This window comes from Giraffa tippelskirchi, chromosome 8 (genome assembly GCF_054371585.1).
Source record: "Giraffa tippelskirchi isolate mGirTip1 chromosome 8, T2T-mGirTip1v1.2.pri, whole genome shotgun sequence".
Classification (NCBI taxonomy): Eukaryota; Metazoa; Chordata; class Mammalia; order Artiodactyla; family Giraffidae; genus Giraffa; species Giraffa tippelskirchi.
In genome coordinates, this window is record NC_137282.1 from 143,831,922 (window position 1) to 143,844,454 (window position 12,533).

At 39.2% G+C, this 12,533-nt stretch overlaps 1 protein-coding gene across 13 annotated transcripts in view; it reads right to left on the reverse strand.

The window, feature by feature from the left end:
- LOC145518454 (olfactory receptor 2G3-like) overlaps nucleotides 1-12,485 on the reverse strand; it is a 181,865-nt gene extending 169,380 nt beyond the window's left edge. For 2 of the 13 annotated variants that reach the window (XR_014062911.1, XR_014062914.1), the window contains exons 1-3: nucleotides 12,455-12,485; nucleotides 11,421-11,731; nucleotides 9,060-9,652 (exon numbers count right to left, since the gene is read on the reverse strand). The gene's annotated coding sequence lies outside the window, so the exon portion shown is untranslated. Of the gene's footprint in view, nucleotides 1-3,974; nucleotides 4,734-4,829; nucleotides 9,653-11,420; nucleotides 11,732-12,340 lie in introns of those variants that run through there. The other 11 variants (XR_014062910.1, XR_014062908.1, XR_014062912.1 and 8 more) reach the window with 11 other exon arrangements.
- Between the last annotated feature and the right edge of the window lie 48 nt (nucleotides 12,486-12,533).

The window sequence follows — 12,533 nt, forward strand, 5'->3', positions numbered from 1 at the left end:
GCAACCCACTCCAGTATTCTTGCCTGGAGAATCCCAGGGATGGCGGAGCCTGGTGGGCCGCCGTCTATGGGGTCGCACAGAGTCGGACACGACTGAAGCGACTTAGCAGCAGCAGCAGCAGCAAGGAGGTCACAGCGGTTCTTATAAGGAAACTGACTCTCCCCTTTGCTTTTTCATAACAATTCTGTACCAGTGAGCCCAGCCTTCAGTCTCCATTAGTGGCAGATTTTTGTTTCCAGATTTTCCAGTTTGAAATTCACCCATCTTCGTAAGAGGATCTGCAGCCCATTAACTCTGGCCGAATTTGCTTGGGCGTGAGGTTCTTGAGGCCGGGATCACTTTGCTCTCTTCTTCATTTGGGATCCCCATCTTCAAAGGGTCGGACAATTTTTCCTTCATCAACCAATCCTGCAACCTACACCCAGTTCTCCAGACACACACAAACACACACACACACTTTTATAATTAATTACACTCTTTCCTGAGAAGATGGCAAACTCTATCCACATCCTCTCGATATCCCCAGCATCTCTAATTCATAAATTTGCTGCAAGAATGTGGTGCAACAGGCATTAGGATAAATACTGCAATATCACACAGTGAGAACCAAAGAACAAGATTTATTGAGGAAACACAGGAAACCAAGAGTCAGGAACAAAAGGCAAAGTACTTCCACACTCTCATTATCTCAGGGAGAGGAGAATCAGCACCAGGGTCAAGCTGTTCTAGTCCTGACACAACTGCTCTACCTTCTCAAAAGGTAAAGTTGAATTCCATTTCTTAGTGAGACATCAAGACTACTTGGTTGCCAGGCAGTCTGGGTTTAGACACCAACTGTTTGAGGAAGGCCAGCTGCCTGGCACCTGAAGACCATGGATACCTGGAAAGTTGGAGCCTATCCTGTTAGAGAGTGTAAGGCACTGGTCCAATGGAAAACTGAGTTTAAGTGCAGTCCTTCCCTCCAGGAAGAGGGGGAAACCCCAGTTCCAGCTAGCTCCTTTCCTAGGCAGCCTAGAGTGAGATCTCAGGATCACTTTTGAGTAGTTTTATTCGTTGCCACACAGAAGATTAAGAAAAATACTTCACACAGTGTTTAGTATAGTCTGTAATTAAAGTTCTCAATAAATATTAACTATTGTAATTAGTTCTGTTCGACTATTATTTCTTTTATATAAGTGCATTAAGAATCTCATATGGGAAGAATATCAGAAGCAATTGACAGGGATGGACTTAGTCTTTTCTGAATCCATTAGCAAAAAGAAAACAAAAATCTAAAAGTACCTCAAACCTCACCCTCAACTCTCTGTGTGCTAATTGAACTTAAACTATGCACTAAACCAGATGGACTCAACATTTACAAAACATTCCATCCAAGAATAGCAGAACACATATTCTTCTCAAACACCCATGAATATTCTCAAGGATAGATCAAGAAACTAATTTTGTTAAAATACCCATACTACCACCCAAGGTAATCTAGAGATTCAATACAATCCCTATCAAAATTCCAACGGCATTTTTCACAGAAATAGAAGAAACAATCCAACGTTTGTGTGGAACCATAAAGAATCTAAATAGCCAAACCAATTTTGAAAGAACAAACTAGAAGGCATAACACTTCCTGATATCAAACTATACTACAAAGCCACAGTAATCAAAACTGTATGGTATTGGAATAAAAACAGACATGTAGATCAATGGAACAAGAATAGAAAGCCTAGAAATAAGCTCATACATATACAGATACTTAATTTACAATAAAGGAGCCAAAACCATGCGATGACCAAAGGACAGTCTCTTCAATAAATGATGCTGGAAAAACTTGATACCCACATGCAAAAGAATGAAACTAGACCTCTCACGATACTTAACTCAAAGTATTACACCTCTCACAATAACTTACTCAGAAAAGGATTAAATAAAGACTGAGATTTCATGACCTGACCATAAAACTCCTAGAGGAAAACATGACAGGAAATAAATGGTTTTTTGGATATGACACCAAAAGCACAGTAAAAAAAAAAAAAATGTAAAGACAACCTATGAAATAGGAGAAAATCTGTGTAAAACATATATCTACTAAGAGGTTAATATATGAAATCTATAAGGAACTCATACACTCAATTGCAAAAAAGGAATTATCCAATTTTAAAATGGACTGAGTACCTGAATAGATATTTTTCCAAAGAATACATACAAACGGCCAAAGGTACACGAAAAGATGCCCAACATCACTAGTCATCAGGAGAATGCAAATTAAAACCACAATGAAGTATCACCTCATACTTGTCAGAATGGCTATTATTAAAAAGCCAACACAAATAACATGTGTTAGTAAGGATATAGAGAAAAGGGAACCCTGTACACTACTAGTAGCAATGTAAACTGGTATAAACCATTATTTTTAAAAGTATAGTGAGTTCCTCAAAAAATTAAAAATAGAAGTACCATATGATCCAGGAATCCCACTTCTGGGTATATATCCAAAGGAATGAAAACAGAACTCAAAATGATATCTACACTCCCATTTTCATTGCAGTGTTATTCACAATAGCCACAATATGGAAACAACTTAAGTGACAATCAACAGGTATGAATGGATAAAGATGTGGTATATATGATGTAGAATATATAATGGAATATTACTCAGCCATGAGAAAGAATGACATCCTGCCATTTGTGAGAATATAGATGGACCTTCAGTGAAATGTGCCAGAGAAAAACAAATATTCACGATATCACTTATATGTGGAATTAAAAAGAAAAAAGAGTAGAAAAATGGTTGACAGGGGCTAGGGAATGGAGAAATAGAGAAAGATTTATAAAAGATTACAAGGGGAATTCTTTGCCAGTCCAGTGGTTAGGTTCAGTGCTTTCACTGCCATAGACCTGAGTTCAACACCTGGTTGGGGAAATAAGATCCCACAAGCCACATGGTGTGACCAAAAAGGAGGGGAGGGAAATGGTTACAAACTTCAACTATAAGATAAATGAGGTCTGAAGATCTAATGTAAAACCTGGTAACTGTAGTCAATAACATTGTATTTTATAGTTGAAACTTATTGAGAGAACTTAAATGTTCTCACTCCCCCTAAAAGAAGAATAAATATGTGAGGTGATGGTGTATTAATTAACTCGATGGGTGGGGAAGAGGGTGACATCTTTTCGTAATGCATACACATATCAAATCACAATGTACACTTTAAATATCCTACAATTTTATACTTCAATAAAGGTGAAATTTAAAAAAGAAAGGCAAAGGAGGGTAAGGAGAAACAATCATGGAAAGTGTTATTTAGAAAGGATGGTCAGGAAGTTCTGAGTATGTGATATGTGAGCAGAGACCTGAATGAAGTAAGGGAGTCAGTCTTGCAAAAAAATATAGGAAAGAGAATTCCCAGGAATTGCAAAAGATATGTTTCATGTGTTTGCCAAACAGCAAGAAAGTCAGTGTAAAGCAAGTGGTAGAACTGTAGCAGATTCCTTCTACAGGGACAGTGGGGGGAGCTAAAATGAGAGGCCTTATACTTCACATACTATAAAGCTTATTCTGAAAGTGATCATTCAGAATGTAGGATGGTTCTGTAACAGCTGTTCCCAACCTTTTTAGCACCAGGGGTAGGTTTCATAGAAGACACGATTTTTCCACAGACTGGGGGACATGGGGGAGGGTGCAGAAGGAGGATTGCAATGGTTCAAGCTCATTAGATTTATTCTGAACTTTATTTCTATTATTATTACATCAGTTCCACCTCAGATCATCAAGCATTAGACCTCAGAAGTTGGGGACCCATTTTCTATAAATCAGATTACCTCAACTCTTTATTTAAACAATCAATGCCATGAAAGAAAAGTTGAGTGATTTGTTCTAGTTCCACATATCCAACAGAAATACCACATAAGCAATAAACGCAAGTCATATAAGCATTTTAAGTTTTCTTGCAGTCATTTTTAAAAAGGTTAAAATGAATAGCTGAAATTTTAATCATTTAATTAATTCATATATCTAAAATATTATTTCAACGTGATCAATACAAAAACTGAGATCTTACTTTTTTTCTGTACAAAATCAAAACTGGTGTGTATTTTAACTGACAGCACATCTCAATCACATCAATAGCATTCAGCTCAGTCGTTACATGTGACTAGAGTCTACTATATTAGACAGCATTGCTCGTTGTTCAGTCACTAAGTCATGTACAACTCTGTGACGCCATGGACTGTAGCCCACCGGGCTCCTCTGTCCATGGGATTTCCCAAGAAAGAATACTGGAGCGGGTTGCCATTTCCACATAGTTCTAAATTAGACTAAAGAAACACAACTACTGCAATGTGTGTACCTTAATTGAATTCTGATCTATGGTGTGGGAAAAAACAGCTATAAGACTTTGGAGGATAATGGGGAAATTTGATTGTGGGTTGGATGTTAGATGTATTATCGAACCAGTAATTTTCTTGAGTATAATGGTATTGTGACTATGAAAAAGAATGCCACTATTGTCAGGAAAGCATTCTGGAGTATTTAGGGATAAGTATCATGATATTTTCAACTCATTTCCAAATGGTTCAGAGAGAGGCAAAGTAAATATGACAAAAATGTTTTATAAAAGTGGGGAGCGATGGGAAGCCACTGGAGAATTTTGACAGCACCTGATTTGCATGTTCAAATAATCTGATTGATTGCTCTGTAGTATGTCTGCATCTATCCTGTAGGGAGACCAGTGTGACACGACCTAAATGGAGAAAGTCAGAAATGTATTCAGGATATATTTTAAATATAGCATTAACATGATTTGCAGGTCTTCTTGAGAAAAAAAAAGGAAGACGACTTTCAAGAGTGGTATAGACATAGTTATTTATTTTTCCCATTCCACCATCTGCCTTGAAATGACCCCATGAATACAGAAATACCATGTGTGTGGTTTATGTAAACATATTGCTGACATAGAGATGATAGCAGAGCATCATTTAACAGGATTGGAGTGAGGGTCAGGAGAAGATACAATTAAGACCGCTTGCCTAAAGAACAGAGCGTGATACTCAGCCACAACTTAGAACAGGGGAACCAAAAGGAGTCAGCAAAAGCAAGAGGAAAGGAACAGTTGTAGACATTGAAAGGCAACCTTGAAAAACCGTATTATGTAAACCAAGCATTCCAATCAAAAAATATCTTACTGTGCCCCCCCCACCACATTTTCCAGACAAGGTTCTAGTGACCTTGAATATATTAGTAAACAAGAGACTAAGTTTTTTGTCCTCATGGAGTTTATATTCAAGGAAAGGGATAATACACATAATAAACATTATAAATGAAGTATGTATTAGAAGTTATTAAGAGGTATGGGAAAAAGTAGGGTAGGATAAAAGCAATTGAGAATACCAAGAGGTATTATTATTATTAAATAAAGTTAAGTTCCCCCAAAATATAATAAGGGTTCCTTGGTGTCAAATGTTACAGGGGGGTAAACGTGGATGTGGCTGAGAAAATAACACTGGACTTAATTTTTTACTTTCACACTCAAAGTTTCTCTTCAATATGTGTTCTTCTCTTACGTTCACTGAGATCTGTATTCACTCTAAAAGCTTTCTCAAACTTTTCACATTTATATGGTTTCTTTACTGTATGGACTCATTCGTGTACATTAAGTTCTGAGCTCGGATGAAAGGTCTTCCTACACCCTACATCCAAAGGGTTTCTCCTCAATATGTACTCAATATGGGAGTACATAAGGGTTTCTCCTCAATATGTGGTGCCTTAGGCCTAAGCTGTTAACTGAAGGCTTCTCCACACACTTGACACTCATAAGGCTTCTCCCCATTGTGGGTTCTTTTGTGTTCAGTAAGATGACTTCCCATCCAAAGCCTTCCCACACGGGTTACAACCATACGGCTTCCCCCCATAGTAAATTATTTTATATTTGATGTCAGATCTGCAACTGAAAGCCTTCCCACACTCAGCACAGTGGTAGGGTTTTTCTTTCTCCAATGTGGATTCTTTTGCATTTGGTAAAGTCTGGACTCCCACTGAAGATATTCCTACTTCTGCACATTCACAGCACTTCTCTCCAGTGTGGATCCTCTGATGCACTGTAAGGTAGTGCCTAAACTGCGATTGCCAGTCAGAGCACTCATAAGACTTCTCCCCAGAGTGGATTTTCTGGCGCATGGTAAGGCAGCTCCTGGTCTTAAGGGCTTTCCCACAGTCACTGCACTCAGAGGATTTCCCTCCATTGTGTATGCTTTTATGCTGAGAAAGGACTGACCTGCTACTGAAGATCTTCCAACATTCATTGCATTCAAAGGGTTTCTCCCCATTATGGATTCAGTGTTTAGATAGGGTTGAGCTTTTCTTAAAGGATTTCCCACAGTCCTCACATTCATAGGTCCTCCTCCATCGTCAATTCTCTTGTGTTTATTAAAATAGGGCTGAGCTCCCACTAAAGGCTTTGTATCACTAGTCACACATACAGTTTCTCCCCACTGTGGATTCTTTATAGTGTTGGATAAGGGCAGAGTTCCAGCTGAAAGCATTCCCCCACACTTTCATATCTGCAAGGTTTCTCCCCAGTGTGGATTCTTTTATGTACAGTGAGGGCTGAATCACCCTGAAAGCTTTTCCACATTCAACACATTCAGTTTCTCTTTGGCATGCATTTTCTCGTGGAGAATAAGATCTGACTACTGACAAATGTTTTTACAACCTGTACTACACTCAAAGAAACTGTCCCCATTTGAAATTTTCTCATACCTGGCATATTCTGAGCTTATGTGCAAGCCTTCCTCTAAATCCTTATCTTTTTGTTCTGAAATGAGGGTTTTCTTACCTTTGTCTTTCAGCTTCCTAGAATTTCTATTCTTATCCTTCAATGTTTCTGTAGATTTTCCACTTTGATTGTTATGAGTATTTGTCAAGATGACCCTTTGTCACTTCTCATTTTCAAAAGATAGTTTTTCAGTTGATTCCCTACCTCCAATCTTGGTCTTAACACTGGACACTAAAATAGAGAGAGAGAGAGAGAGAAGAAGAAGAAGAAAGGAGAAAAGAGGAAAAGAAGAAAGGAGGGAGGAAAAAAAGAAAATGTCACTTGTTTATTGCACTCATGTGGGGGGAAAATGGATGGTGATTATATGGAAGAAGAAAAATGAGCTATGGTGAGACATTTTCTAAGCCTAAACATTTGCTTAAATATTAGGGACATGACAACAGACAAAATTAAGAAACACCAGGAGAGAGCTATCCAAGAAAGACAAAGGAAAAGGAAAATGAGTTGAAGCAGAAAACAAAAGGAAATAAAATACATGGTAAAATAAAATGGAAAATCTTAAGCACATAAAGAGGGATTTTTTCATAACCTCAGAATACCCTCCAAACTGAATAAAATGAGACTAAAAGACAGGTTACATTTGCAGTGATCCCACCAAGGAGGCTCCAGAACAAGAGCAACTCATGGAATCTGTTTAGCCCAGGCCTAATGCCACACATCTCACTTTGAATACATTCTCTTCTGAATGCTAAGTTATTTTCAGTATTTTCTTTCAAACTATATCTCTGAACTCCTCTTCTCTATATACAAGTCACTAAATACCTCTCCTATAGGATAATGCTCAATTAACTTAATTCAACCTTTGTCAAACAAGGACTGAGTTTGTCTCTGAGTTCTCTTAAAAATTACTGTTGTGTACTAGTATGTGAGTTGCTATATACACTGTTTTGTTAAATCTTAGCTAACTAGGTCATATATTTGTTTTGTCTCCCAAACAAGAATGTAAAGAATAGATAGAATCTCTGGCATAGATTCTACCTATTCTAGGAATAATCTCTTCATCAAAATTCAAAATAAAGTTACAGGAAGTCCCTTACATACAAACCTTCAAGTTGTGAATCTTCAAAGATGTGAATGTGCCCAGAGAAAGGACAAAGACAAGACGAAGAAGTAACTCAAAAACTGAAGAGATTCAAAACAGGAAATGGCAAGGGGATTTTGAGGAGGCATTGTTAGTTTTTGAGGCACAGGACTCAAATGTAATATGGTTTACAAAGGTTGCAGCAGTCATTCAGAATGCAATCCAGTGCCACTATGTCATCTATGAAAAGGAAAAAAGCTATGACCCAGACATCATAGAATCATTTTTCAAGAAAGTAGACAGAATTGAATAAAGCAAGGAACCAGAACCAGAACCTGTGCCATCAATGTCAGGTGTGAGTGAAACTGCAGCTTGCTCTATCTCCTATTGCTGACAATCTTTAAGCTCTACCATTTCCCACCTCCTCTCCCATCTCCAGTCAGTAGTTCTTCCCTGTTCACTCATTGCCTGTAGGAGACAGGCCTACTAAAAGGCCTGGCAAAAGAATTAAACAATCTTGCTGAGAGGACATGACTCAGTATGTGGCTCCTGAAGGAATCCAAGAAGCAACAAAAAACATCTTGAAAGCAGGATGTACACCTGGGGATGGAAAGCCATCAACAGACTGTTCCTATCTTTGGCAGCTGGGAGGCACATAAAGATTAACTGGGTCTTTGTCCTTGAGGCAGAAAAACAGGAATACAAAAATGTTAAATGTTAACTGCACAGGATTATCACTGAAGGCCATGTGGCCTGCTATGCTCATATAAACACGTACAAGCAAGTCTCAAAAAGTATAATAAACCAGACTTGAGATCAGTTTGGGCAACTTCACCTCGTAGTGTTGGTCCCCTGATCCCCGCTGTAACTTTCCTGAGTGTGTCTCATTCTTTCATCACGCGGTGCTTTCAGGAACCTGTGCTGTTGAGCTGGACTCAGATGCCAGCCCCTGTAAGCCAGCTATTGTAATGTACTACTGTACTTTCCAAGGTACTGTACTATAAGATTTAAAATGTTTTATTTTTTGTTTGTTATATGTTATTTGTGTGAAAAGTATTATAAACCTATTATTGTACAGTACTAAACAGTTGATTGAGTATATAGTTAGTTGGGTACCCAGGCTAACTTTGTTGGACTTATGAACAACTGGACTTACAAACACACTCTCAGAACAGAACTTCTTCATGGAACTTGTTCATTTGTAGGGGACTTACCTTATCCTCAATATAAGCACATGCATACTTAGTCACTTCAGTCATTTCCAACTCTGCAACCTAACAGACCGTAGCCTTCCAGGCTCCTCTGTCCATGGGATTCTCCAGGCAAGAATACTGGAGTGCGCTGCCATGCCCTCCTCCAGGGGATCTTTCCAACCCAGGGATGGACTCTGCATCTCCTGCATTGGCAGGCGAGTTCTTCACCACCTGGGAAGCCCCAATGTAAGCACAGTATAGTTGAACAACATGGGGGTTAGGGGTGCTGACCCGCTGCTCAGTCAAAAATCCACTTGTAGGGACTTCCCTGGTGGTCCAGTAGTTAAAGACTCCATGTTCCCAACACAGGGGACACCAGTTTGATCATATGCAACTAAGATCCCATATATTGCATGATGTGGTCAAAATAAATAAGAACAAAAAAATTTACAATGAGGTACCACTTCACACCAGTCAGAATGGCCATCATTAAAAAGTCTGCAAATAACTAATACTGGAGACGGTGTGGAGAAAAGGGAATCTTTCTATACTGATGGTGAGAATGTAAGTTAGTACGGCCACTATGGAAAACAGTATGGAGGTTCTTGAAAAAACTAAAAAAAAACAAAAACAAAAACAGAATTACCATGTGATCCAGCAATCCCACTCCTGGGCGTATATCTGGACAAAACTATAATTCAAAGAGATATATGCACCCCATGTTCATATTAGTACTATTTACAATAACCAAGACATGGAAACAACTTAAATGTCCATTGACAGATGAATGGCTAAAGAAGATGTGGTACATATATATAATGGAATATTACTCGGTCATTAAAAAAAAATCTGCTTGTAATTTTATAGTCCACCCTCCATATTCGAAGTTCTATATCCTCCCATAAATCGTGCAGTACATTTAAAAAACAGAAATGCATATAAGTGGACCCACACATTTCAAACCTATGCTGTTCAATTGTCCACTGTCTATTATGCAATGATGCTATCTATAGACTGCAGACATAGCACCAACACCTGAAATAGAGACCAGTATATACATGGGCTTTTTCAGTGTTCATACAACAAATATTCATTAAACACAAATCACATGTCATGATGTTCTAGGGATAACTCCAGTCTCTTGCCTCAAAAATCTCAGTCTAGCACAATGCTTCTCAAACCCTTTTCTCTGATATACCCTATACATATACTCAAACATACAGCCAAAATTTTTTAAGCCAAATATTTTATTCCCCTTTTACCTCTGATCCTACTCCCACAACACCCTGCACCTGCTTCTATCACAGTGTTTATCACACTGGATTGTTATCACAGATTTTCTAGTCTGTTTCACCAACCAGACTAAACTACCTTGAGGTACCATAGTTGGTACCAGAATCATTATCTGGCACTTCAAATACACTCAACAAATGTGTGAATGAATGCGTGAATTAAATGAATAAATAAATGAATTGTTCAGCATCTGCTCCAGGCGTACAAGGTGCTGACAGGGAAAGCTGGTGTTATTAAACTGAAGGTTGGCCTCTCCTCCCATAGATATATCAGGTATAGTACAGCCCAGTGTTCACTTGGGTCTATTTTTTTTTTTTTGGTAATAGTCATATGTGTAACAACTAAAAATCAGCTCTTGGTACCATCATTTTAAAGATATGCTCTGGCTCCTTTTCCACCAAAATTCACCTCATAAGCAGAAAGATGACTGCTAGCTCCCCACCTCTCTTTTGCAGGACTCAAGAAAAAGGAATGATATTTTCAGGCTGGATGACCATGGGCCAGTGTTGAGTAAACAGTGAATCAAAAGCCAGTACCAAAATCTCACATGCCAAACTCTGCCCTTCTTGGGTACTGGATGGAACCTAAATGTAAGAATGTCATCAAAAGGAAAGGAGGGACTTCCCTGGTGGTCCAGTGGCAAAGACACTGTGCCCCTAATACAGGGGTCCAGGTTCGATCCCTGGTCAAGGAACAAGATTCCACACACCATAATTAAAAGTTCCCATGCTGCAACCAAGATTCTACATCTCACAACTAAGACCTGGTGCAGCCAAATGAATAAATAGTTTTTTTTTTTTTAAAAAAAAGGATTATTTACATATTAAAATTAAAATCCCAGTAAAGATATAAAAGAGCAATCTCTCTGGATTACAAAGAAAAGGTAAATCCAAGTTTCATTCCATTTTAGGAACAGACAAACGATACACACAGTCTTTCCCACACAAGCATGCAACTTTAAAGACCATCAATACAGTCAATAACAAAGCGGTTAAGGGAGAATTTTAAATGAGGCATTTTGTCAGTATTTTCTTTAACCATTAAGAAAATTACATCATTCACTGTTTCTCTCCCCTGGCCTCCCCTTACCCATTCTTCTCCATCCAGATCTGGCTCTCCATCTCCCATCACTCCTGTGACCATCTCTCTACTAAGTGAATCATGTAACCATATCCAGTACCGTCTCTCTCCAGGTAGGACATCCAGGGCTTGCTGCTCAGGATAGGCCTCCTCAAGGGAGCAAAATCCCTGTGAACCCCATCAAAAATAACTGCCTTCTCCCAGTAACTGACATTTTGAGCCAAGGGGCAGGAGCTGCTCTGCATTTTTTGTCCATTGGCAGTATGGCTTTAGAGACCAGTGAAGTTTAGAGGCTCCATTCTGCATTTTAGGTTACTGGCCTGAAAGAAAAGAGCAGGAAAAAAAAGATAGAGAGAGGGAAAGTCATGAATGGGAGCAGTACCACATCAACAAAACTCACAAAAGAACCGAGCAGCCTGACGGGAAAGAAACTGGCAATGAGGAGGTTAAAGCTCTAATCAGAGATTCAGAATTCGTGAGGAAACTAGTGTTGAAGTTAAAAGCACCATATCGTTTAGGTTTTTTCCCCTCACCTTAGCAGCTATGCGACTGTAGTTAAGTTTTTAGTATACCTAGGCTTCAAGTTGCTTATCTAAAAACTGGGGGAGTGATAATACTTACCTCATTGGATTGTTTGAGAATTAAAGGAGTTAATGCATATACTTCACTTAGAACCAAGGCCTGACCCAAAATAAATACTGTATTAACCGGTTTGCCGAATAAAAAATTTTTAATTGTAATATTAAAGAAGAGCCTAAAGAAGGACGAGCAAGGAGGGGAGGGGTGGAAACATGACTAGAAGAGGTAAAGATAAAATAGGCTTCAGCAGGGCAGGCCCTCCTACATCCCATCCCACCTCAGATCGCACGCCCAACCCCAGAAGGCCAGAAAGAGGCTCCCGCCAGAACCCCGGAAAGGGCCTAACAGACCTGCCCCGCGACCTCCGCATCTTCCCCGGTCTTGTCGGTCCTGTCTTCGCCGCGGTGGGGCCGAAGACTCCCAAGGACCTCCTCAGAAGAAGTCAGAAAACACCCCATCCTTACCTCAGAGTCTAGAGGCCGAGCCCGGAAGTGCAGATAGCGCCTTTCCAGTCCGCGGTCTCTATGGTAATGCGCGGCTCGC